The following is a 17076-nucleotide window of genomic DNA, read 5'->3' on the forward strand; positions in this document are numbered from 1 at the left end:
TGATGAAATTGGAGAAAAGTAGCAGCCAAGAAGTTATGAACATGAAGAAACAGATGATGTATTTGAGGTAGATTTATATAATTGTGATACAAGTCGTGGTTAAAAGTTTGCATAGTTTAAGCGAGCACGCACATTTAGGCTTTGGATTATAGATTTGTAGACCTAAGAAAATAAAGGAGAAGAAGCTGAATTTATTTCTTTAATTTCATTTTCAATTCCCTTGATAAATCCAAGATCTGAAATAGCATTAGAATGTTGTTGTTTATAATGTATGCAATTCAGTTTCTATTGTCATGTACATTCAATAATTGATTGTGGTAAAGCAACAGAATTATTTGAAATGTTTGGTTGCTTTCACAATGGTTTTAAAGTAGCACATTGAACAACTACAAGTGAAAATCTACCAGAGGCTAGAGGCATTAACAATTCTAATTGAAATTTTCCAATTCATTCTTTTGCTTCTATGTTCAAGTATTTGGGAAAAAATATAGTCATTTCAATTCTTCATCAGTGTGAGTCACATTCATTCCTACGCAAGCTAAGATTGGTAATTTATTCGAACAACTGTGACTTACATATTGGAAGTTTGTTATGGAACGATGGGTATCTTTTAAGTATGCTCTTGTTCTTGGAAATCATGCCTTACAACTATTTGTTATTTGTTGTCAATGTAGAAAACCTGTTTCTTTTCTTCGTTCAATTGGATTTGCAGCCGGTACTTCTGTCTGTGCCAAGTAACAAGTCCTCGCATCCTACATTTTATCTTTGTGCTTGTGCCTTTTTGTGACTTGAATTACATTACTCTCTTTATTGTTAAGCTTGCTCATCTTTGTTTAAGCACACTATTTGATCACTTAATCTCATATTCATGATGTCTCTACTACTCTCTGCTACAATGTTAAATCTATATACTATGTTATAATGGCAGGGATAGGTGGGATCTAATAAGAAAAGAAATAGAGTTCTTCATTCAGTACTGAAGTCCACTATATAGACATGTTTCATCCACACACAAACTCTCTTATGTACAACAAGGTTGCTTCAAAACAAAAAACCATCTACAAAAAACACTGAAGTTAGATCTGCTTTTCGAGTTTCGTTAACACTTCAATTAGGACCCCAATAGCTCAAATACATCACTGTCTAGAGAGATTCCTCAGCTTGTTTGTATCTGTTATCATTGTTATCCTTATCAGCTTTGTTATAGGCCAATTGATTATAAGCACCGACATTTGTTCTCACCTGCTTAGATGATCCAGAAGGGAAGGCAGAAGTAGAAGCAGAGTCATGACTTGCTTTCATGGCTAAGTCACACTTCAGAGACTTCTCTTTGATTCTCTGCATCACTGGTAAAAACATCTTGCTCATGCTCTTTGATATCGTTCAAAACCAATAAGACTACGTAGTCTCTTGAAAGAGAGTTGAAAGATGGCTTCAAAATATAAGAGGTTTGGTGGTTTGTGGCCCTCAAGTTTTAGGAAGGTGGGGGCTGAATTTGGCTTGAAGTTATATTCATATATAGACGACATAGAAAAGACAAAGATGGATTCAACATTTAAAAAATGCTCCACCCGTTGAATGAAATCTAGTGTAGATTCGATTGATGTCTATTCCATCCTATGGTTCAATGCCTTCAAATTAATGGTTAGGATTGAAGAACCACGTGGCCTCGTGAACATATTTCATATTTTAGCGCATAAAAACAGTAACAATGTTGGAGTTAAGCCAAAAACATAGTAAAAAATAATTGCCACTCAATTAAACTGTATCATGATTTAAGGCATGTTTTGCTTTTAATGCATAGGCTGCAACCTAGTTATTTTTATTTTTATTTTTATTTTTTTAGGGTTGGTACTACTTCACATTTTTATGGCATTATGTACCCTGATAGCATGGTTGGAACTGATTCCCATACAATTATGATTGCTGGCTCAGGAGTTGTTGGCTGGGGAGTTGGAGGAATTGAATCTGAGGCTACAATGCTTGGCTAGGTATTTTGAGATAATAATGTATTTTCTTTATGATTTTTCATACGCTTGTGCTAGCTGTTAGTGTTTGCACTTATTTTCCATGTGCCATGAGCTTGTTTAGAAGCTTTGATTCCCTGTGGTGATGTGTTGTATTAGATCATTTATTTTTGGGGGGGCAAACTTCACTTCAACACCCCATGGTTAATTCTACTTGTGGTTTACCCCTCTTGATATTTAGAAATAAGCATATAACCTTCCTATGATTTGGTGCACCATCAAAATTCCATCAAAATTAATAGCTTATTTGAAAACATGTGCTTGGAATGCGAATGGTTCTGTTAAAACACATTTCATGCCCAAAAAGATGGCAAAATTGCCCTTAGTTTGCTCAATGTTAAGGATACTTCAAAGGTATTTTGATCCTTTCACTGAAGTGTATAGACGGTGCACTTTAATCTTCGAACCATAGATGGTTATATGCTTATTTTAAACATCTGAGCGTAAACAACACATGGAGTAAACCATATGGGGTAAAGTAAATTTTGCCCTTTTTTCATTAACTTTTTTTAGTACTCTTTTAGGACAAAATGAAGGGCTTGGGTGTTTGTTTGAGCATGGAGGAAATGAATTTGAGATATATGACTCAGAGAGAACAGTGGGTCACACAGGTCAGCTTTATATTTCAGCTTCTTATTGCATTATTAAATACCATGGATTTTTCTATTTCCATGGCATCTAGGGAACCAAATGCATCATTAGTATAGTGTCATTGCAAATAAAGCTCCAATCAAACTGGGATGATTGCAAACCAGAACGGATCCATTTTTGAAAATAAATATAATTGGTGATATTCTCATACAATGTTGTACATGATTTTTTACATAAAACAGAGTACTTGTTTTAAATGCTATGGAAAACAAAATGGAAAAAATGTTGCAACTTCAAAAGAAACAATTTCACTTGGATAATGCTGTAAAACAACATACATATACGCATAATCTTCGTTTTAAATGATGCAATTGGGAGTTTCTAAACCCACCACACACCCGCCATGTTCATCTCTACACCTATATCCACAAATTTTTCTTTGTAACATAAAAGATATACAATGCATATAGTGAGTGTAAAGAGAAAATAAGCAAGTGTATTTAGAAGCTTCGATGAATTCTTTTCATAAATGCAGCCTCTGCTTCTCCAAAACCTGTTGCTGCTGGTGATAGTAACTGCAATGTATGTACTCCCCTCCCCCCCTAAAAAAAATATGGAGTAAATTCTTGAGTTTTTATTTATTTATTTATTTATTTATGGGTACTTAGAATTATGGTTCAACAGTAATAATAATATACATTCACAAAAAGATCGTACACAAGCTGTATTGAGATTTATCATTTTTAAATATTGTGCTCATTAGTGACCTAATTACAATGTCATTGACACTGAACTGCTATGGCATCTAATTGTTAACAGGGAAGTTACTTCCAAAAGGATTAAGATCAAGCAGAAATGATTAATGTTCCTATTTTGGTTTGCTGTATTAACTTTTTAGTTTATTCATATGCATCAGCGACTTCTAGATTAATTTGTGTTTTTATTTTTCAGGTCAGAAATTTTTTGGAGAGATGCAAAATATGGTCCAAGAATTAAAGAACTTAGTTTTTTAAGTTTTTTCATTTTTTAATATATGTAAGCACAGTTAATTTTTTTTATTTAATTCCTTTGTATATGTTTTTGAATATTTAATTTTCATTTATGAAATATATTACGTTATTCTATTCAATATGTGGTTATGATTCAAAATATAATATATAGTGTGTATTACATTCTTTAAATGCGCATACAAAAATAATATTGATTATTTTTCAAATATGTCGAACTCTTTTTTTATTACAGATTTTATTAGTTATTAATCACACTTAAAACGTGTGATCTAAATGTTATTAATCACACTTCAAAAGTGTGATTAAAAATGACCATTTTTAATCACACTTTCAAAGATCACACTTAAAAGGTGTGATCTAAATGTTACTAAGCACACTTAAAAAGTGTGATTAAAAATGACCCCTTTTAATCACACTCCCAAAGATCACACTTTAATAAAACTTAAAAAGTGTGATTAAATAACAAACATCACACAAAAAAAGTGTGATCTTTATCTGTTTTTGTAGTAGTGATTGACCCCTCTAGCATGCCATCCTTGCATCATTTCAGCGGTTTGGAACCACTTGTCATGTTATTTCAGTCCTTGTGGCATGCCTATATGCTTGCATTTGATATCCCTTTAATATGTTAAAAGGTTGTTGTCTTATGCTCCTTGTTTGGGCCCTTGTGCATGCTTCCGTACTTAAGCCATTTAGATGCCATTTAGGTGGGTTTTGAGGCTCATTTTAGCATGTCACATCTCTATTTTCAGTCACTTAATTCATGCCATGTGTGGTTGCACTAAGTATAGTTCAATGCTTTTTTGGTGAGCCTTAGGCTTTAGATCATTTGTTGTATGCTATGCTTGTCTTGTTTGCTTGTTTTGGCACCATCATTAACATGACTTTTAGAGCTTACATTGCATGCCATATGCCCATGTTGTTCCTCTTTTAAGTGTGCTTAAAAGTTGTCTCTATGTGCCTAAGTGTTGGACCTTGCATGCATGCCTATTTGTATGTGTTTTGGCTTCCATTCTTGAGCATGTTGGCCACTGATTTGGGCCTATTTGAGAGCTGCCAATTTTGGTTTAAGACCATTCCCACATGTTGTTGTATACTCATCCATCTTGCATGCTCGTTAGTTTGCATAACTTGCATGCTTGTATGTTTACATTGCTTGTTCACATGCTCATATTGCATGCTTAGCTTCCATGCCTAGGTTGCATAACATTAAGCATACATCTCTTGCCTCTTGAATTGATTGTGATGGAGGTTGGGGCCCATTGTTTGTTTTTTGCGTTGCATTTGAAATCAACATGCATAACTTGGTCTCTTGGGCCATCATGCATTGAAATGCGCGATTGATGGTCCGAGAACCAAGGACCATGTCCCTTTGAGTCATAAACATGATAAGGGATATGGTCGGTGCATACATTGCTTGAACTGCATTGCCATGCAAAGCCTTGTCCTCTGCTGCTGTCAAACAGATTCTGCAGGAACTTTTTGCCGATCGACTGCATAGAGTGCCGACCGGCAATCCATATGTGGCCGATGGATTCATTTTTGGCCGATCGACACCAAATCATAGCCGATGATGATTCCCTCCAGTCGGTGGCATTCCCCAACATCCAGTGAGCACATCCTGAGACTTTGGTAGTCTTCAGAGAAGCAGAGCAGGGAAAACAGAGGCAGCTTGTGCTTGGCAGTGGACTTCCGAGCAAGACCCGAGCACGCGTGCATTGAGCCCTCTTCCTGAGGCCCTTTTTCTTGCTTTCTTAAATTAATTAATTTGTTTAATTAATTTAGTTGATCTGCAATAATTAATTAGCTAGGATAGTTAATTCATTATTCGAATTGTATTATTCTTTTGGTCCCTCCGAGCGAGGGCGAATTTGTAATAAGTGTGGGTGAGTGTGTGCATGTCTCCCAACCCCCACTTCTTTCTCCCTTTTACTTACCTGCTTTGATGGTTAGTAATAGGTCATGTTTAATTTAGTATACCTTATGCTATACATGCGTGCATCATTCATCAGTATTGCATGCACCGGGCGCGGCGCATCATGCTAACTGCATTAGTATTTCAAATCTAACTTGAATACATGCTACTTGTGCATTTTTACATGTCATTCATAGACTAGCTGAGCCTACTCTAGTAACATCCCGTATGCGTTGCATTAGACATTTAAACATGGACTTGGATCATGCATTGATTGCTAACGAGTTCTTTGTTTTGGCATGGAGTACGATGTAAGTATTTATGCTTTAGCATCCTTGCATGCGTGTGAGTGTTGCCATGATAGCATGATTACCATGAGGCTAGCTGCTTATGTGATATAACTACTAGAATGCCTGTGGGTGAAGGTTGGATTGTCTGAGTTGGAATAGCTCATTGAAATTCGTGTTTTAGCCTACTTGCGAGTAGCAAATTCCAAAACATTTTTTCCAAAACAAACGGATATGCAATGCTTATTCTCAAATTAGGCAATCTAGTCTTACTTTTGTGCTGTGCGCATAACATAGTAATTCTAGGCTAATAATCGGGATAAGAACACATAATGTTTTCAAAAATGGATATCACGGTTAGTAGAGGCCGATCTTCGGATCAGGCGAGAGGGGATGCTCATAGCTGACCTTCCCCAATCGTACCCTAGCTCCCAAGCCGAGGCAACTTTGGTGATGACGGACATGTGGCCTTTCGCATCGAGTCAGGGTTTCCTAAATTCCCCCTTAAAAAATATTTAGGTGGCGACTCTGTATCTGACAAAGCAGTCCATGTTTGGCACTTCTTTTCAAAAATCTGTTTCTCAAAACGATTTGCCGGATTTGGACTCTTTGGTTCAAATTAAGAACCGTGACACAAATCGAGTCTGAACTGTAGCGGGGTCCCTCGCGGACGTGTTACAGTTTCTGGCGACTCTGCTGGGGAATTTTTTTAGAGAGCTTGACTCGAACTCGTGATATCCCGTTTTGATTTCATTTATGTGTTTCTTTGCATCACATGTGCATTGGTGCGCCTAGGACACCGTGTTTGCCATCTGCCATTCCTGAACGGTTTGCCGGAGGCTTGTCTTGTCAAGACATGACCATAAGGCTGACCGGTTGTGGGCTCTGACAGTATGGGAACACAAACCCCGGTTTTACCGGGGCACCCTTTTCGACCATTCGACCTAGTGCATATCGAAATCCATGGTGACCATTCCAAATTAGGACAGGTTGCTTACCCGATGTTAGGTTGTTTGAAAACTGCTGCGTGCATAGTGAAACCCTAGCTCTTGACAAAATAGGACAAGGAAACCCTACCCCTCCATAGGGGTGTTTTGGCTCTCTCTTATCTACTATGTGCTTTAGAGTGTATCTCTACAGGAACTTACATATCAGTTTGCAAGTTTGAGTATCAGGCCCGAGGGCACCAGTATCAGTGTTGTTGAGAAATCAGTTTTCTGTGGGTATCAAGTTCAGTTTTGGGAACAGTGATTCTGGGGAACAGTGATCAGTAGTAGAGTGCAGTTGTTCGGCTACACCTGTGATTGATCTGTTTGGGCTGAAATGCTGTTTGTTTTTCCTTTCAGTTCAGAGTGTCCAGAGAATTGATACAGAATAGCTAGTGTTCCCCCTTGCTGAGGCAGGACTTATGATGACGCAGAATTTAGAAGAGATTGTGGTTATGACAGCTACGCTAGATCAAGGGATCACCCTGCGGGATGAAACCAATGTTGATGTATCGCATCTGCCCAGGTTGCCTGTCGCGCACCCGGTCTGGACCCCCCAGTTGTATCAGGCTCGCGAGCCCACTACATTCGAGCTGATAGGAATGATTGGTGACCTTCAGAGATCCGTGGCCGATCTGGCCTATGGAATGTCGGCTTCACCACCAACGGCACCGTATGCCGAGAATTTCATACCACAGGAGCCCCCGCTACTGGGGCGGATTGTGATAGAGCTCAGCCAACCAGAGGTTGCTTCCAGCTACAGCAACGACATGTCAGCAACAACCGGGCTTCGCTTTGATGCAACAACCCAAACCCTTGATTAGGCCGAGGCCAGAGGCAAGAACAAAATGAAAGCAGATGCCGATCCCATTGACCAACTGCTGTGGGCAGTCGAGGCTTTGAAAGCCGGAGGGATGAACAAGCAACAGATATCCGCAGTTGTGGCAAAAACTGTGAAGGATGCTTTCCCCACTCCACCTGAGGGTAGTTCAAGTCAGTCAGAAAATCGGGATAGGCCCCGTCATGCCAGAATAGTTCCTCCTATTCCCGACCCTGCTCCTGGGAAAGATCAGAAAACCAAGGCAGTGCCTGCCGACCCTTTTGCTAGTGCGTCTAGTAAGAATACTCAGACTTCAAAGTACCTGCCCTGAGGGCGCAGGATCTTTCATGCTCTCTACATGCCTCTGTCTAAGGCACTTCAGATTCTTGCCGAAAGGGGGCACCTCAAACCCCTTGAACCTCGGCCTCTCCCGAAGAATCTCCCTCTCACACATGATGCTGCTTTGTACTGCGCGTACCACCAACAGACCGGTCACGCCACCGATAACTGTTTCCGCCTTCGCCATGAAGTGCAGGATCTGATCGATAATGAGGTCATTCTTCCACCCACCTCAGCGAAGTCTGTTACCACCGAGCTGTTGGACTTTGAGGATGCTGCAAGTATGTGCTCAGGGGTTGGACCACCTGCGGGCGGCGCTCGGTGTATTTTAGATGTGGCGTCTGGCACGCACTTTTTGAGCATTTGTAAATGCAGTTTTGTAGCTTCTGGCTTGGGTTTTGAGTTAGTTCTCTATTTTGTTTTTAAGCCTGCCTCTTTGCTTTGAGTCAGTCTTTTTGTTTTTGGGTCTATCTTGTGGTACCGAGTCAGTCCCGTTGTATCGGATGTCGAGTGATTCCGGGGTTGTTGCCTCGAACACCGTTTTTGTATTTACCCTTTTTGCTTTCTTTTTGAGTCTGTCTATTCTATGGAGCCAGTTACATCCAAGAAACCTGAATGAAACAGCTGCGGCTATCATGTTTCCGTGCTTATTGTTTGTTTTGGGCTAGTTGTGCCAGAGGTTTTGAATGGAACGGCCCTGCATTCTACCTGCTCTTCTGAATTATTGCATTGACCTAAGTTCTTCAAAACTTTTTTCGAAACATTGTGATAAAAACGAAGAGGAAAGAATTCCTCCGGTTTTGCAAAACTTTGATCAAATTGAGGGAAAGAAAGGCATGCTAAGCCTTTAATGAATGAAACCATGCTTGTTAGCGTGTGTACTGAGAAGGACCCTGGCTTGATCCAGACTGGTTCCACACTATCTTCGGCGCGAGCGATTTGTCATTTTTTTAAAAACTTTCAAAAACAAATGTTTTGTGCGGCCCTGTGAAGACCTGTGTAGAATCGCTCTTGAGATTGTGCAGCCTAGGATCGCTCTCAGCCTCAATATTCGACCTGTTTGTTTTGAACCTAGAACTCATTCGGAACATTCGACGGACAACTGTCAGAGGAGGCCCGTGTGGCCAGTTTTGAAGCAGCCCTCAAACAAGAGGCACCAAAGTCGAACCAAAAATATTAGATCTCACCAGAAGAAGCTCGTGGAACAGCCATGATGGATTCTTCTGCAAATTATTGCAACAGCCGTTCTCCTAGATACAGAGAGGCTTCAACCCCAAAAACCATTTGGCATGGACTTGTTACACTTTTACCTTTTGAGAGGCTCGCTGGGCCGAAAACCCGGAAGGGCGACCCAGGCAAAAGTTAGAGCAAGAGAAAAATACAAAAAAAAATGCAAAAAAAAAAGAGGAGAAATAAAATCAAAAAAAAAAAAAGAAAGGAAAAAAAGAGAATGAAAAGATACAAAAAATCAAGAAAAAAAAGAAAGAAAAAAAAAGAAAATGAAAAGAAGCTCGCAAGGTCGAAAACCCGTATCGGGCACCTTGGCAAAAGTTAAAGCCTAAAAAGTGAAGGTTAAAATACCCCAGTGTACCTTAGCCGGAACTACGTAAGGCTTGATTCCCCTGTTTGGGATACGTAAGCAACTTCATCCTGAAGTCCAGCCCTCAACACCTTCAAAGTGACTGTGTCCATATATTGGTTTTGACCATCTTCGTCTTCTCCGTATCCGAGAAAGTTCGGTCGTGATCATCACTGGTAAGGACTGTTTACAATATGCTGCGACATCATCCAGACAAGGGGCAACTTTCCATTGCCATGAGTCGCCGTTCAAACCAGGGGCAACTTTTCGTTTCCGTGCAGCGTCCTTCAAACAAGGGGCAATTTTCCATTGCCTCCGATCCGAGGTTGTGCATCTCGAGAATGAGTTCCGCGCTCGTTGGGCGGCGGCCGTTTGCAAATATAATTTTTGAGAATTTTTACTGAGGTTGACTATTTTCTCAAAAATTATTTCATTTTCCAAAACTGGACCATTTTCTTGGACCCAAAAAGGAAAATTTTCAGTGCTTATAGTCTGACTTGCATGGTTTTCAAATCAAAAATCGAACAAGTACGTTAATCCAACTCTCATCTTGACCAAAACTGTTTTATTAGAAAACCAAAAAAAAAAAACGGTCAAAATGATGAACTAGGGGCACAGTTGAGTCAGGCGTTCTGTCTTTCCCCCGTCGTCAACATACTTGCCAGGAGGGCACACTCTACCCACCAGAAGAAATAGCTGTGAGCTAACGGTGTTGGGCATGAACCCACAACTTCTTATTCATTCATCAATCACCTTGGGGAGGGACGAAAAATGAGAGAATAAAGAATAGAGAGGTGTACGTTGAGAGAAAAGTAAGAAAAAGGGTTTTGAGAGGAAAAAAACGAGCCTGAGGGCCAAGTGATGTAAGAATCACAAATCAAAAAGGGTGGGAAATATACCAGGAGGAACTGGCTCCTCGAGATTTGAGGTCTTTCGTTGAACATGTCCGCGTGTTGTGTCTTCCGTTTTGTTCACCTCAACTTTTGTTTTGGGTCTTTTCCGAGCGTGTCTCGTTGTGTTTAGGTCATGTACCCTTTCGTTTGAGTCCTTCCCGCTGTGTTCAGTTGTAGGCTCGATACCCCGGTTGAAAATCCTTTTTTATTTCGAAAATCGTTTATGCTCAGAGTGCTGTGCCATTCTCTACATCTGTGTGAAGCAAAAGAAGAACAAATAAATTTGGAGCATCTTAGCATGTTTCAACTTTAGCAAAATCCGAGACTGCGTTCTAGGTGCACTTTCTCAGGCCTCGCCGTTTCTCTGGAGTATGAGTGTATCTCGACCCTAAGTGTAAGCCTGCTTCAAGTGAAAATGGCAGTCCAAGCAGCACTCGAGGGTTTCACATGCAGATGTTATCTCTTGCCAATATGAACAGGGTGTGCCCTTTTTGAGCTGAGTGTGTTACAAAGTCCTCCGAAAGGTAAATCGGAGGCACTAGAGTACATGTTTGATGCCCTTCCATTGCATAGAATGTGCACTTTCATATACACTTCTGTTACATGCGTGCCGCGCATTGTTGTGATTCATGCATAGAATATGCTTGCTTTCGATTCTGCATAGAATATGCTTTCAATATTGCATAGAATATGCTCCTGTTTCTTACATAGAAAATGCACCTCATTTTGCATAGAACATGCATTCACTCGCACAATCTTGTGCACTTACACTTTGTATCTCACTAGCACTGTCTTCTGCATCTTGTGGTTGTATCTCACTCGCACTATTTTGTGCATTGCATATCACTCGCGCTGTTTAGCGTATCGCACTGTTTAGTGCATTTCAAAATCAATCGCGCTGTTTAACGTATCGCACTGTCTTGTGCATTTCAAATCAATCGCACTGTCTTGTGCATTTCAAATCAATTGCACTGTCTTGTGCACTCGCGTTATCTAACGCACCGCGCTGTTTTGCGCATCTCATTGCATTTTGCATGCATTCCATCGTGCTATCTTGCGCATCGCACTGTCTTGTGCACTCGCGTTGTCTAACGCATCGCGCTATCTTGCGCATCTCATTGCATTTTGCATGCATTCAATCGCGCTATTTTGCGCATCTCATTGCATTTTGCATGCATTCAATCGCGCTATTCTGCGCATCACACCGTCCTGTACATACGACGGTCTAGGAGACCCTAAATCCTCTGAAGGTGCAAGTCCTTCGGTGTTTGTCGTGCCCGAACAACTTTTGATAAGTTGCATTATACATGCATTTCAAGCGACTCGCGTCGTTGCATATTCAAGTTCACGTGCACCTCAAAAGCCACGTGTTGTCGCGCATTCCATGCAACATGCATTTCATACATCATTTGCATTTCAAAAAACAAACAAAAAAATATATATAATTGCATTGTCATGCACCATCGTAAATAGTTGCATTGTCATGCACCATCGTAAATAGTTGCATTGTCATGCATCATTGTAATATAGTGTACATTGCATTGTAGCTTGAATGCATTCACTGCATCACCTTCCATCTATGGCTCGCGCCTTTCCATATTGAGCTTGGTCTGGTATGTGCCCATACTTTTCACGTCGAAACATAGTTCAGTAGACGGTTCTATGTTAGACATGGCTTGTATGTGTACATGCCTTTCCTAGGCAAGATTTGGTTTGGCCCGCAGGCCATATCCATTGTATCTTTTCCATTCCATTGCATATTTGTAGATATTGTATTGTAGCTTGCATGCATTCACTGCATCACCTTCCATCTATGGCTCGCGCCTTTCCATGATTGAGCTTGGTCTGGTATGTGCCCATACTTTTCACGTCGAAACATAGTTCAGTAGACCGTTCTATGTTAGACACGACTTGTATGCGTACATGCTTTGCCTAGGCAAGATTTGGTTTGGCCCGCGTGCCATATCCATTGCCATTTCCCCAGCATTTTCATCATATATTACATTGTAGTGTAATTGTTGCATCCAGCATTAGGATCGCAGTCCTTTCCCCAGCGGGTCGTTTCCCCACCTTTGTCATTCCCCCCAATACTTGTTCTTGTGTTCGTCTACATTACTCATAGTTCTGTTGACCGTTCTATGGTAGACAGACTTGTTACCTCCATCAATCTATTTGACATAGGTGTGGTTTTGAACCGCTCATGATTGGATCATGATTCAATTGCTTTGCATATAGTTTGCATTGTTTCAATTACATTGCATTTTCATTTGCATTGTTCATACATAGTTTTGTATATATTGCATATCATTTTGCATTCATTTTTGCATTGTCATGCATGTTGCTAATAACATTGTACCTGTTAAGTTTACTTTCTTTGCAGGCACGATATTGTATGTACGGTTCGTTTGAAGCAGGTGCAACCAGACGAGCCGCACAGGTATTGTATCCTCCGAGTGAGATGTATCGAGAATTGTGTAATTCTTTTACATCCTTTCTGCATTTGTAATGTAGTTGCATTGGTGTATGCTAGCTTAAAACTGTCGCATGTGTGCTTCATTACAGCTTTCTTTGCATAATCATAAGTTATGTCCGGCTCTGTGCATTGTCTTGCATCTTGCCCCTGCCTTCGGCCACATATCTTGTTTGTCTTGCATGTTTGTCTGAGTCTTCGGCCTTGTCAAAAATGGGTCATCTCTGGGCTTTGACATTCACTCCCGTCATTGCTATGACTTTCGAGTTCTGTCAAAGAGGGGCAACTGTAGACACCCTATTTTTGACCGTCCTCAAGACTTGGACGTCACCATTGGAACACTTGGTGATTACCCTTGTTTGTGTTCGTCTTGAGTTCCCGGAGGTCTCGGTTGCGCGCCTTGCCTCAGGATCTCTCGACTCGACCGTGTTGTGTCTGGTTTTGCACCAAACACTTGTGTTTTGCCTTGGAGGGGCAGGGAATGCCTTGTGAGGCATCCCCACACATCACCGGCCATGGCTTGAGGCCACCGGCCAGTGATTTTATGCCATTGGCAATGTATATTGCCGGTCGGCACTATTTGTTGCCGGTCGGCCATTTATTTTGCCAAAATGGCAATTTTGAATGGCCGATCACTGTTCATCTACTTTTAGTAGATATTTTGTGCCAGTTGTGATAGCTGGCACCCACTCTGTTCCCCTCCATACATGTGTATGGAGGGATTTCCCTCTTGGATGGCTTGTTTTGGAAGCCTTACAAGAGGGAGTTGCCTATAAGAAGAGGGCTCCTCTCTTGGCATTAGGGTTACAAAAATTTCAGAGGGAGCTCTGAATTAGGGTTAGGGTTGATACATATTTCCTATCTCTATATCTCCGTCTTGTGTGTGTCTAGTGTGTGTTTGTCCATACTATTGCACACAAACACATAGTGTTAGACCTTCTCTTGGTTGTTGAGGGACCAGAGAGTTGTTCTTGGTGTTCTTGATTGGATTTGAGCTCAAGGAGGCAACAAGATCATCATTTGTGAAGAAGGACTTCAAGGGTAAGAAACTAGTCCCTTTTTACCCCATTTTTGCACACTACTTTTACCTATCTTGCAACTGTTTTTTGGCATTGCATATAAAACATAAAAGTTCTGTTTTTAAGGCCTCTAAATAGTTTGTTAAGAGTGTTTTAAGCTTTCGGGTTGTTTGACCCCTCTAAGGCCTTGTTTGGTCCTTGTTTTGTACTATTTTGTGTGAGCTCCGGGACTTTGGTGTTTGGGCCTCCTCACCACTAAAATCTTGAGGGATTTCAGTGGTAAGGATGGTGCCTTGAGGTCCCAAGAAGGAAAGGGCCACCCCCTCTCCTTGTTGTCCTTAAAAAGGACCATTTTTGCCTCTTAAGGGAGCACCTAGCTTAGGCTCTTGTTGACCATGCCTTAGCAATTATTTATGCTTATTTTGCCATGAAATAGCATTGTTTTGAGTTGGTTTTGGTACACCATGCTTGCCTAGTATACATGCCTTGTAATGCCATGATTTGCCTCAACATGTGCCTAGCATTTAGACTACCATGCTCATGTGTTTTGGCCTAGCATTGTGAAGCTTTTATGCTTGTTTTAGTATGCTAAGGGACTATTTTTGGTCATTTGAGTCATCAATGCTTTGCTTTGTATAGCTACCATGCAAACTCTCTTGTATACCTTGAGTATTGACCCCTCTAGCATGCCATCCTTGCATCATTTCAGCGGTTTGGAATCACTTGTCATGTTATTTCAGTCCTTGTGGCATGCCTATATGCTTGCATTTGATATCCCTTTAATATGTTAAAAGGTTGTTGTCTTATGCTCCTTGTTTGGGCCCTTGTGCATGCTTTCATACTTAAGCCATTTAGATGCCATTTAGGTGGGTTTTGAGGCTCATTTTAGCATGTCACATCTCTATTTTCAGTCACTTAATTCATGCCATGTGTGGTTGCACTAAGTATAGTTCAATGCTTCTTTGGTGAGCCTTAGGCTTTAGATCATTTGTTGTATGCTATGCTTGTCTTGTTTGCTTATTTTGGCACCATCATTAACATGATTTTCAGAGCTTACATTGCATGCCATATGCCCATGTTATTCCTCTTTTAAGTGTGCTTAAAAGTTGTCTCTATGTGCCTAAGTGTTGGACCTTGCATGCATGCCTATTTGTATGTGTTTTGGCTTCCATTCTTGAGCATGTTGGCCACTGATTTGGGCCTATTTGAGAGCTGCCCATTTTGGTTTAAGACCATTCCCACATGTTGTTGTATGCTCATCCATCTTGCATGCTCGTTAGTTTGCATAACTTGCATGCTTGTATGTTTACATTGCTTGTTCACATGCTAATATTGCATGCTTAGCTTCCATGCCTAGGTTGCATAACATTAAGCATACATCTCTTGCCTCTTGAATTGATTGTGATGGAGGTTGGGGCCCATTGTTTGTTTTGTGCATTGCATTTGAAATCAACATGCATAACTTGGTCTCTTGGGCCATCATGCATTGAAATACGTGATTGATGGTCCGAGAACCAAGGACCATGTCCCTTTGAGTCATAAACATGATAAGGGATATGGTCGGTGCATACATTGCTTGAATTGCATTGCCATGCAAAGCCCTGTCCTCTGCTGCTGTCAAACAGATTCTACAGGAATTTTTTGCCGATCGACTGCATAGAGTGCCGACCGGCAATCCATATGTGGCCGATGGATTCATTTTTGGCCGATCGACACCAAATCACAGCCGATGATGATTCCCTCCAGCCAGTGGCATTCCCCAACATCCAGTGAGCACATCCTAAGACTTTGGCAGTCTTCAGAGAAGCATAGCAGGGAAAACAGAGGCACCTTGTGCATGGCAGTGGACTTCCGAGCAAGACCCGAGCAAGCGTGCATTGAGCCCTCTTCCCGAGGCCCTTTTTCTTGCTTTCTTTAATTAATTAATTTGTTTAATTAATTTAGTTGGTCTGTAATAATTAATTAGCTAGGATAGTTAATTCATTATTCGAATTGTATTATTCTGTTGGTCCCTCCGAGCGAGGGCGAATTTGTAATAAGTGTGGGTGAGTGTGTGCATGGCTCCCAGCCCCCACTTCTTTCTCCCTTTTACTTATCTGCTTTGACGGTTAGTAATAGGTCATGTTTAATTTAGCATACCTTATGCTATGCATGCGTGCATCATTCATCAGTACTGCATGCACCGGGCTCGGCGCATCATGCTAATTGCATTAGTATTTCAAATCTAACTTGAATACATGCTACTTGTGCATTTTCACATGTCATTCATAGACTAGTCGAGCCTACTCTAGTAACATCCCATATGCGTTGCATTAGACATTTAAACATGGACTTGGATCATGCATTGATTGCAAACGAGTTTTTTGTTTTGGCACGGAGTACGATATAAGTATTTATGCTTTAGCATCCTTGCATGCGTATGAGTGTTGCCATGATAGCATGATTACCATGAGGCTAGCTGCTTATGTGATATAACTGCTTGAATGCCTGTGGGTGAAGGTTGGATTGTCTGAGTTAGAATAGCTCATTGAAATCAGTGTTTTAGCCTACTTGCGAGTAGCAAATTCCAAAACATTTTTCCAAAACAAACGGATATGCAATGCTTATTCCCAAATTAGGCAATCTAGTCTATACTTTTGTCCTGTACGCATAACATAATAATTCTAGGCTAATAATCGGGATAGAACACATAATGTTTTCAAAAATGGATATCACGGTTAGTAGAGGCCGATCTTCGGATCGGGCGAGAGAGGGTGCTCATAGCTGACCTTCCCCAATCGTACCCTAGCTCCCGAGCCGAGGCAACTTTGGTGATGACGGACATGTGGCCTTTGGCACCGAGTCAGGGTTTCTTAAATTCTCCCTTAAAAAATATTTAGGTGGCGACTCTATATCTGGCAAAGCAGTCCATGTTTGGCACTTCTTTTCAAAAATCTGTTTCTCAAAACGATTTGCTGGATTTGGACTCTTTGGTTCAGATTAAGAACCGTGACACAAATCGAGTCCGAACTGTAGCGGGGTCCCTCGCGGACTTGTTACAATATGCTATCTCAATCTACGGGGCAGCCACACAGATTTCAAGCCGAGGATATACCCCTGGGTATTTAAACCAGACTTTAGTCTCGAAAATCCCAAAACTT

At 40.9% G+C, this 17076-nt stretch overlaps 1 long non-coding RNA gene across 1 annotated transcript; it reads left to right on the forward strand.

Moving 5' to 3' along the window:
- Positions 1-2575: 2575 nt before the first annotated feature.
- On the forward strand, positions 2576-3747 carry LOC145803151 (uncharacterized). Its single transcript, XR_014345269.1, has 2 exons — positions 2576-2638; positions 3570-3747. It is a non-coding gene; the product is annotated as an uncharacterized LOC145803151 (long non-coding RNA).
- Positions 3748-17076: the final 13329 nt, after the last annotated feature.

This window comes from Camellia sinensis, chromosome 11 (assembly GCF_055761805.1).
Source record: "Camellia sinensis isolate YWXY chromosome 11, ASM5576180v1, whole genome shotgun sequence".
Classification (NCBI taxonomy): Eukaryota; Viridiplantae; Streptophyta; class Magnoliopsida; order Ericales; family Theaceae; genus Camellia; species Camellia sinensis.